Raw genomic sequence first — 7789 nt, forward strand, 5'->3', positions numbered from 1 at the left:
GTGGATAAACAATGGGCTCTGTGAATAGATTACAAATTCATCATATACTTTTTCTGAGCATATGAATTGCTGTTCCAAATATCATGTTACCTGCATTGTCATTGCACTGCTAGTATGGCATTACAGCAATTTTGTCTGCTTCCTAGACAGCTTTGAATTCCTTAGATGATTTTTCCTTTTTTCCTTCTCCCCACTTTTCTGTTTACTTACCTGATGTTGAAGAATTCCAGGTTGAACTGACTAGCTGAATGACTTCCAGTTAAGTGGCTCTGGGGAAAGTGCCTTTTAAAGACAGCTGCAGATTATAATACATTTTGGCAGGGATTTAGGTGCCTTTAAGCAGTTATAATTATGATGAAGTGTTAAACTAAGGAGGTTTAAAGATACAGCAAGCATCCTATTTCTCAATATCTGCTTTAATTTGGAAAGTCAGCTCTGGAGATTGTAAACTCTGTTGCCTTTCACTGGGCTATCTCAACTAGTGAAAGCAATTTGAGAATTTATAAAATGTGTGTGCAACATAATGGGACTTGCAGTTTATTACAAATTCTATCAGTGGCTTCCACTGTTGCATAAACTTAATTACCACTGAATGTGTAACACCAGTGAATAAAAAGTGTTAAATGACACATAATCAATAATTCATTTGTTAGCACAGTATTGTCTACTGTGAAATTACCTTGGTAGTAACAGTCTTGTAAGTAACTTCCTTTCTTTTTGCTATACTATTAACTGAAGAAAAATGCAAATACTACTAATGTCATTTTTACGGAGAAACAGTGATTGCTTTTTCAACAAATGGTGGAAAGTCAAACCTGCAGGCTGTGAGCTGCTGTTTTTAATAGCAGAGTCGGTAAGGGAATTGCTTTTGGGAACCAGTAATACTGCCTGCCAATAGTGGGTCTCAGCTTGAAGTTTTGCAAATAGCTGCCCTGCAGTGCTGAAATTAAAACAAATGTGAAAACGTTCTCTGTTACCTTTCAGTACTTAACAACCCAACCTGTTCATATTACAATATGTTCTTTGCTCGAGGTGGTTCTGTCATTCAGTTCCACATGTTGCTGCATGGGTTCAAACCTGCATGGCTGCCAGAACTCTTTCATGTCTGGCAGCAGTCTGTGTTTCTGTATGAGATTTTATATAGCTGCTGCATGTAAGGGTCACTAACCTTTATTAATCCATCCAAGTCTCTGCATCAATCCCAACAGGAGCTGTCTGAGAAAAAAAAAAAAAAAGTGTAAAATAATGAAGTGCAGAGATCCCTTTGCCTGCATTGTCTTATGAATCGTTCGCTCCCTCCATGCTGCACCAATGTGTTGTGTACAAGTGTAGACTCAAGTTTCCTTTTTGGAAAAGATAGAAGTTTTACGGTTTATACCTGGGCAAAATTACTTAATCTCATTATTTCTTAACTAAGAACAGTGGCTTGGCATGGACTTTTTCGATGTTTTGTGTTTGGTAGTCTGAAATGTGCATTCCTTGATCATGAAAGCATGCTGTAATTTGGTACATGCCTAGTGTTTAAAAATTAATGGATTGGTTGCATCTTGTTTTCACTTCTGCTGCCACGAAAACGCTTCTTGTGATGAAAAGTGTCATGTCGAACCCTGCATTTTGAACACTGTTGCCTGTGGGTTTGTGGCACAAAGGCACATAATTTTTCCACAGTGTCTCACTTCTGCAAAATTATTAGCACTGATTCTCATTGCTTTCCTCGAAATAATAGGGAAATGCTTCTGCTTTTTGGAACAGGGGCTTGCACCATAACGCATGGTGGACCCCTTTTTTTAATGGTTGCATTCCTCCTGGTGTCGCTGTTGGCCAGGTAAAGCCTGCCAAAGGTGTGCACAGCAGTAATCCCTCCAGTGCAGGGCAGCCTCCTCATTCACTAGCCAGCTGTGTAAAATGCAGACGTCTTCCTCTGAATGTATTTTATATCGCAGCATATCTGGGAACACCACTTCTGAGCTGGTGATGAAATAACATTTTATTCTGCAAAAGCCTCGGCTGATTGGAGCAATTGTTATACAGAAAACATTAACTCCAAAAGCCAACAGATGACAAGAACAGTGTTTCAGGTGGGTACTCATCTCCAGGATAGAACAGATTGTTTATGACATACTGTAGCCAGTATACTGTTCTGCAGTATAACATCCCAGTTTTCCTGCAACCCTGATTTCAGGGTGGAATTAAAGAGAACAAACAGTTCAAGCTAGATCTCTGACCTTCAGAGAAAGGCATATCCTTTCATTTCATTAAAGTCTGGAAAGCTCAAAGTTGGTGGCAATTGTGTTTCATGCTTTCCCGGCACTATTCTTACAGGTGTTCCAAAGTTCCTTAGGTGTGGTAGCAAAGTTACCATCACCTATTCACTTAGAGGAGTGCTACAGAAGCAATGAAATGATACCATGCAAGCTTAAAAATGAGAGACTGGGGAAGAATACGGGATAAATACCATCTCTCTTGCTTCTAAGGCTTTTATTTAATCCCCAAACTATTACTGAAGAGTTACCATCTCCTGTCTTTTGTGGATTTTAAGAGGCTACTCACTCATTGGCCTGTGATTTAGGAGGGTTTATGTCATTATAAATAGATCAGTCTGATGTGGCAGCTGCATTTAAAAGCATCTAAAAAGTACACCACATATATCTTCTTTAACTTGGATTTCTTCTAACCATTTTTTACTGAACTTGATGGTGCTTTAGTTTTTTTACAGATTACCAGACTATGCAGTATACTTCTATAACCTCAGAATGTAAACTGCTTTCTTGTTCGTATGTGACCGTATTTACTATGACTGTGTGTGCTCATGATTATGCGTTTCAGAAATCTCTGTCCATTTGCTGCATAATAAGATATGCATTTCAGATCTCTATATCTGTTAGATTTACGTCAACCAATATTTGCCTAAGTACTCTAGCTGGCATCCTGATCATAGCAATTTTTTTTTCTCTTCTGGCTGTTCAGTGCCACTGTCTTTCTGAACAACAATCACGGAAAGTTCAGTAAAAAGGCTAATGCTTGCTGATCATTAGCCTGCATTATTACATTTTTTTTCCTACAGAAAATAATAAATACAAAGCATAATTTGCATCACACTTTTTATAGGATTTTTGATTGACTAATTTCCTAATTGCTCTGAGAAGTTTGTAATTCCTCAGGGTGCCAGAATGTTTGGGGCCTTTTTGAAACTGGGTTAAGACATTGGAATTTCAGAGCTTTCTGGGCTTGCAAACATTTGCTTACAAGGGCCCTCAGGAGAAAATGTATTTTGAATTTGGTATGTAAGCTGCTAAGAAAACTTGTTTTGCTGTGTGTGTTAAATTACTAGGAAATCAGTGTTTTACTCTTTCCCTGCTAGAGATGAAAATGAGTTCTGTCACAGAAATACAGCAGACATGCCCTGGGTCAATACAATTATTTTACCCCCTAAATATGAATAGACCAACGTATATTTTCTATAGCATTTTCTTGATTTTGCATTTGTTCTAATTGCTTATAGTAGTTCACCATTCTGTAGCTCCTCATTCCTCAGCACTAAGGTGAGATTAGTCAACCTTTTTTATGGTTCAGTGTGTCAGTGTAAGCTGAAATTCCCCCCCCCACACCAACAATAACCAGGCTAGCTCAGTCTGGAAGCAAATGAAAAGCTGTATTTACAAGCAGAGTCTAAAATCTATGATGAAATGCAATGAATATGTACAAATATACAAAATTCACAACATTCACAAATATATACAATCAACAGAAAAAGCACAACCGATCTCCCTTTGCTTCCCCCCAAGGGGACCCTCCCAAAGGGGCCTCTCTCTCTCCCAGGAGCTTCCCCCCCAGACTCCCCTGGACAGAGAAGCACAGTTAGTTAGAGCAGAAAGTTGTTAACTTAGCTGCCAAGGTCAGTACGTGTTATCTTCAGCCAGAAGAGAAGAAGAAACAGCAGCCAGACAGCCCAGCAACTGCCCCCACTGCAGAACGCAGAATGTGCAGAATGCCTACTTTGGTTTGGGCAATAGTTCTTAAACATTTCTATCTATCCAATGGAAGTGTTTAGAACAATTGTTAGTTTGCTTTCTTACACCCAATAGTGACTTATTTACATTCTTTCACTTTCTCTGTTCTGAACTTTGCAAGGAAAAACTAAAAAGACAGTTTCAAACCATCACATTCAGTAAATAAACAGAGCAGACCACAAAACATCTGTGTTCTTTTCTCATTATTCTAGTTTAGTACTATTTCTGTTTGAACTCTGTAATCCAGAATGATATTTGCTGGGACTGCACAATCTGTGTGTCCAGACAATTAAGACTCAGGATATAAAGTTTTGCTTTCTTCTGCCAAGAGAGGATGAACACAGTGAGCACAGCCAAAGCAGAAATCAGATTCTCCCAGATCTCTGTTGTAAACTACTGTTGTTCAGCTTTTGTCTCCTTCACTGCTGTATTTTATCACCACAAGCTATTCTGCTGATCTGCTTGACCATGAGATGAAAAAAGCTGTCTGCCCTTTCTTGTGGCCTGAGCTGCTGTGCTGTGAATGCTTCCACTTGCCAGGGCAGTGGGCAGAGATGGGCAACCTTGCAGCCATGGCCTCTGCCTAAGTCCTCCCAGTTTCCCATCAGTAGAGCCAATTGCTAGCAAAAGGGAGTTAGACATTCAAAGCAGCATCTTCCACATCTACCCACAGGGGATAAAAGAGTTTTTACCCTGGATACTCATCATTTCCAGCTCCTCCTTCCTCTGCCATGCTGTTTACTCATATGCTCTATGCTGTTTAGCAGAGTTGATACAGTAAAGGTGATGTAACAAACCTTTGCCCTCTGTACTTCACGCAAAACAACCCCAGCTCATTTTCTTGGAAGCACATTAGAGACAGTGACAGAACTGCACCACAGGTGTAGTAGTGGGGATGGGAAGTGGTAGCATGTGACCAGGAAGGGAGATTGAAATGATACTTATCTGTAATGAAGGAAACTGTTGGCAGGTTGGATAGCTGCCAGTCTGCCTCACTTAAGTCCTTAATGGTAGAGGAGATGGAGATGTGCATGTGTCTGAAGTGACTTGGGCAGTTATAGGACTAGACCTGTAAGAATCAGGCAATGCTGATTTCACTGCACTCATTTTTAATTTCAGGAAAGACACCAGCTGCTCAGCCTTCTGAGTGGTGCAATAAATAAAACACACAAGGATTTTTGTGGGTGATTGCTCATTGCAGGCATTAGAGAGGAGGCAGAACAACAGATAGCACAAGTTATTCAAAAAAGCCCCGCACCGTTGTGGCCTAGCTCACGGACATGTGCTTTTGCCAAAAATCATGGGTGAGCACCACCAACCAGCCTTAGGAGAGAAATGTGCTGATTGCACCTGACTTAAAGGAATGAGGAGAAACACTGAGACTACAGCAGAGGTGTGAATGGATATTTTCTTTTGTTTTGTTTGTCTCATTTGCAGTTCCTGAATTGTGCCTCTAGGCCAACTAGGTTTTGGTGGTAAAATTATTTACTTTTTTTTTTTTTTTAATTTACCCTCAAGAGACCTAAATTGAAAGTAGCAGCTTGGAAGCAACTTGCACAGGTGCTGTTGTTTGTATTGCTGCCGAAAGGCTGTGAGCATCCTGAGCCAGATGCCACTGTTTGCTAGACCTCTGAGCCACACTCACCCACTGCAGCAACTCACTCTCAAATTGCATTATCATATGTGTTATATAAAAGTATGTGATACAAAGCAGTGGAGAAATGCCCCAGGAGTCCAAAGGAAGACCATCACAATGCAGAGATTTTTGTCCTTTAGACAAATTATCGATCATGTATTGAACAGACAATCTAGGCTGCTAATGCTTAGTTTCTGATGGGGCAGATTTTTTACCAACTTTTAAAATAAGTTTGCGAAAATTAGTTCTAGACTGATGACAGATACGAGGATAAATATATTGAAGAAAACATCAAGATTTTATTTCAATGCATCAAAGATCTATGGCTTCATTTCTTAAATTGCACATCCTCATTTCTTTGCAATGATGGCAAACCTCTTCAGAGCTTAATGTTACATTTTTCATCCCAGCATGATTGGTAAGATTGCTGCAGTTTCCTGTTGTGAGGCTGTGGTTGTTGGCCTGTGAGCAAGTTTATGAAATTTTTGTTTCAAGTTCAAAATAGAGAGGAACAGTTCTCTCCTCTTAGGACCTACACATTCCCTGATGGGACCAGTATGAGAGGAGCAACAGCCAAAAGTGCATTTCTTTATCGAACAGCAGTGGCACATAGCTTTAAGTGGTGATATCACCATGAGAACTAACAGCTAGCAAAAGTGGTAACATAGACGGAGATTCCCCATTTAAGATACATTATGGAAGGACTTCACCTGTGGATGATGGGAGCAGAACTGTTCTTCTTCACAGGGTTCTTCCCCAGCCAGGGTCAGGAAAGGGCACTGTGCACTGAGAAATCTTGCACTGCCGTAAGCTTTTGAAGTTCAGCCTCCCAAGCACCCTTCTAGGACGGCCCAGGACACCACACAGTAATAATTTATTGCTAAGCAGAATAGTTCTTTCATACTCACTGACGCATGCTCGAGGTGTACTGTAACAAGTTTTTCCTTGTTGAAAAAACTACCAGAAAATAAAAACAAAGGTAGGTTTCAGAAAAAAAAAAAAAAAAAAAACAAACCAACAAAAAAAACCCCAACTCTTTGAAAAGAACACTCCATAGTGTACTATTCACTTGTTACTGTATCTCCAACAAAGAAACAACCATGTTTTTTCACCAAATGCAGAAACATAACTGGAATTTACATTATTCGTTTAAAGACTAATATATGCTAATATAGACTAATGTATAAACATTAAAATAGGATTTGATGGCTTTGCTTCTTACAGCAGAGCAGAGATGATTCATGGAAAAAATGAACTGGAAGAGAAAACTGTTAAGCAAAGAAAGTAAAAGTTGAGCCAGATGATTTCTGTTTGGTGTTTCAAAACAAGTAGGAAAAAATCCAGTCAAGGGTCAGCATATAATCATAATTTTTCAGGAGAAAAATGAATATGCACTTAGCTTACAACCCATTGTAACCCAGGGCATGTTTGCTATGACAGATATACTTCAAACTTTAACATGAAAGACTGTCACAACTTTCAAAGAAAAATACCTGATTTCTATAGGTTGAAAATTGTAATACAGGTCTGATTGCACTAGGTAAATTCATCTGGTTCACGAGGCAATACCCCCCAAAGAACCCAACCAACCAAACCAGCAACAAACAAAACCAACCAAAATAACAAACAAACAACAACACAACTATATTATTCTTTGCTAATCCTCTACTGTCACACATTAAGTAGTGTTTTCTCTTATGCTTATAACTCAGAAGTGCAACCAGAATTGTGTGTTAGCCTGAGTTATTGCTGCTGATGCATTTGGTCCATTACATTTGTCTGTGGCCATGGATCTTGGGGAAGCACAGAGGTACAGGGCACAGGTACAGAGAAATCACCTCGGAATATTCTTGCAGTTTCCAATATTGTCTCACTTTGCATGGAACAAAATTACAGAAAACAACAGAGGGAAAAAGTTCTAATGACAGAAAAATGCCTAAAATATTATTTCAGACATTGCTCAACCAGTTGGTCTTGCAAGATTCTTCTTATCTCTGTTGGAAAATTGTTTTTGGTTGTGTTACTATTTAGCAGATCAGCTTTTCAATCTGAGTTACACCTGGAAGCACAAGAAGGGAAATGGAGGCGAAGGATGGGCTATAAGCAGAAGGAGGGAGTAACTAAGTACTGCAGCTCACAACAG

Source organism: Indicator indicator, chromosome Z (assembly GCF_027791375.1).
Source record: "Indicator indicator isolate 239-I01 chromosome Z, UM_Iind_1.1, whole genome shotgun sequence".
NCBI classification, from domain to species: Eukaryota; Metazoa; Chordata; class Aves; order Piciformes; family Indicatoridae; genus Indicator; species Indicator indicator.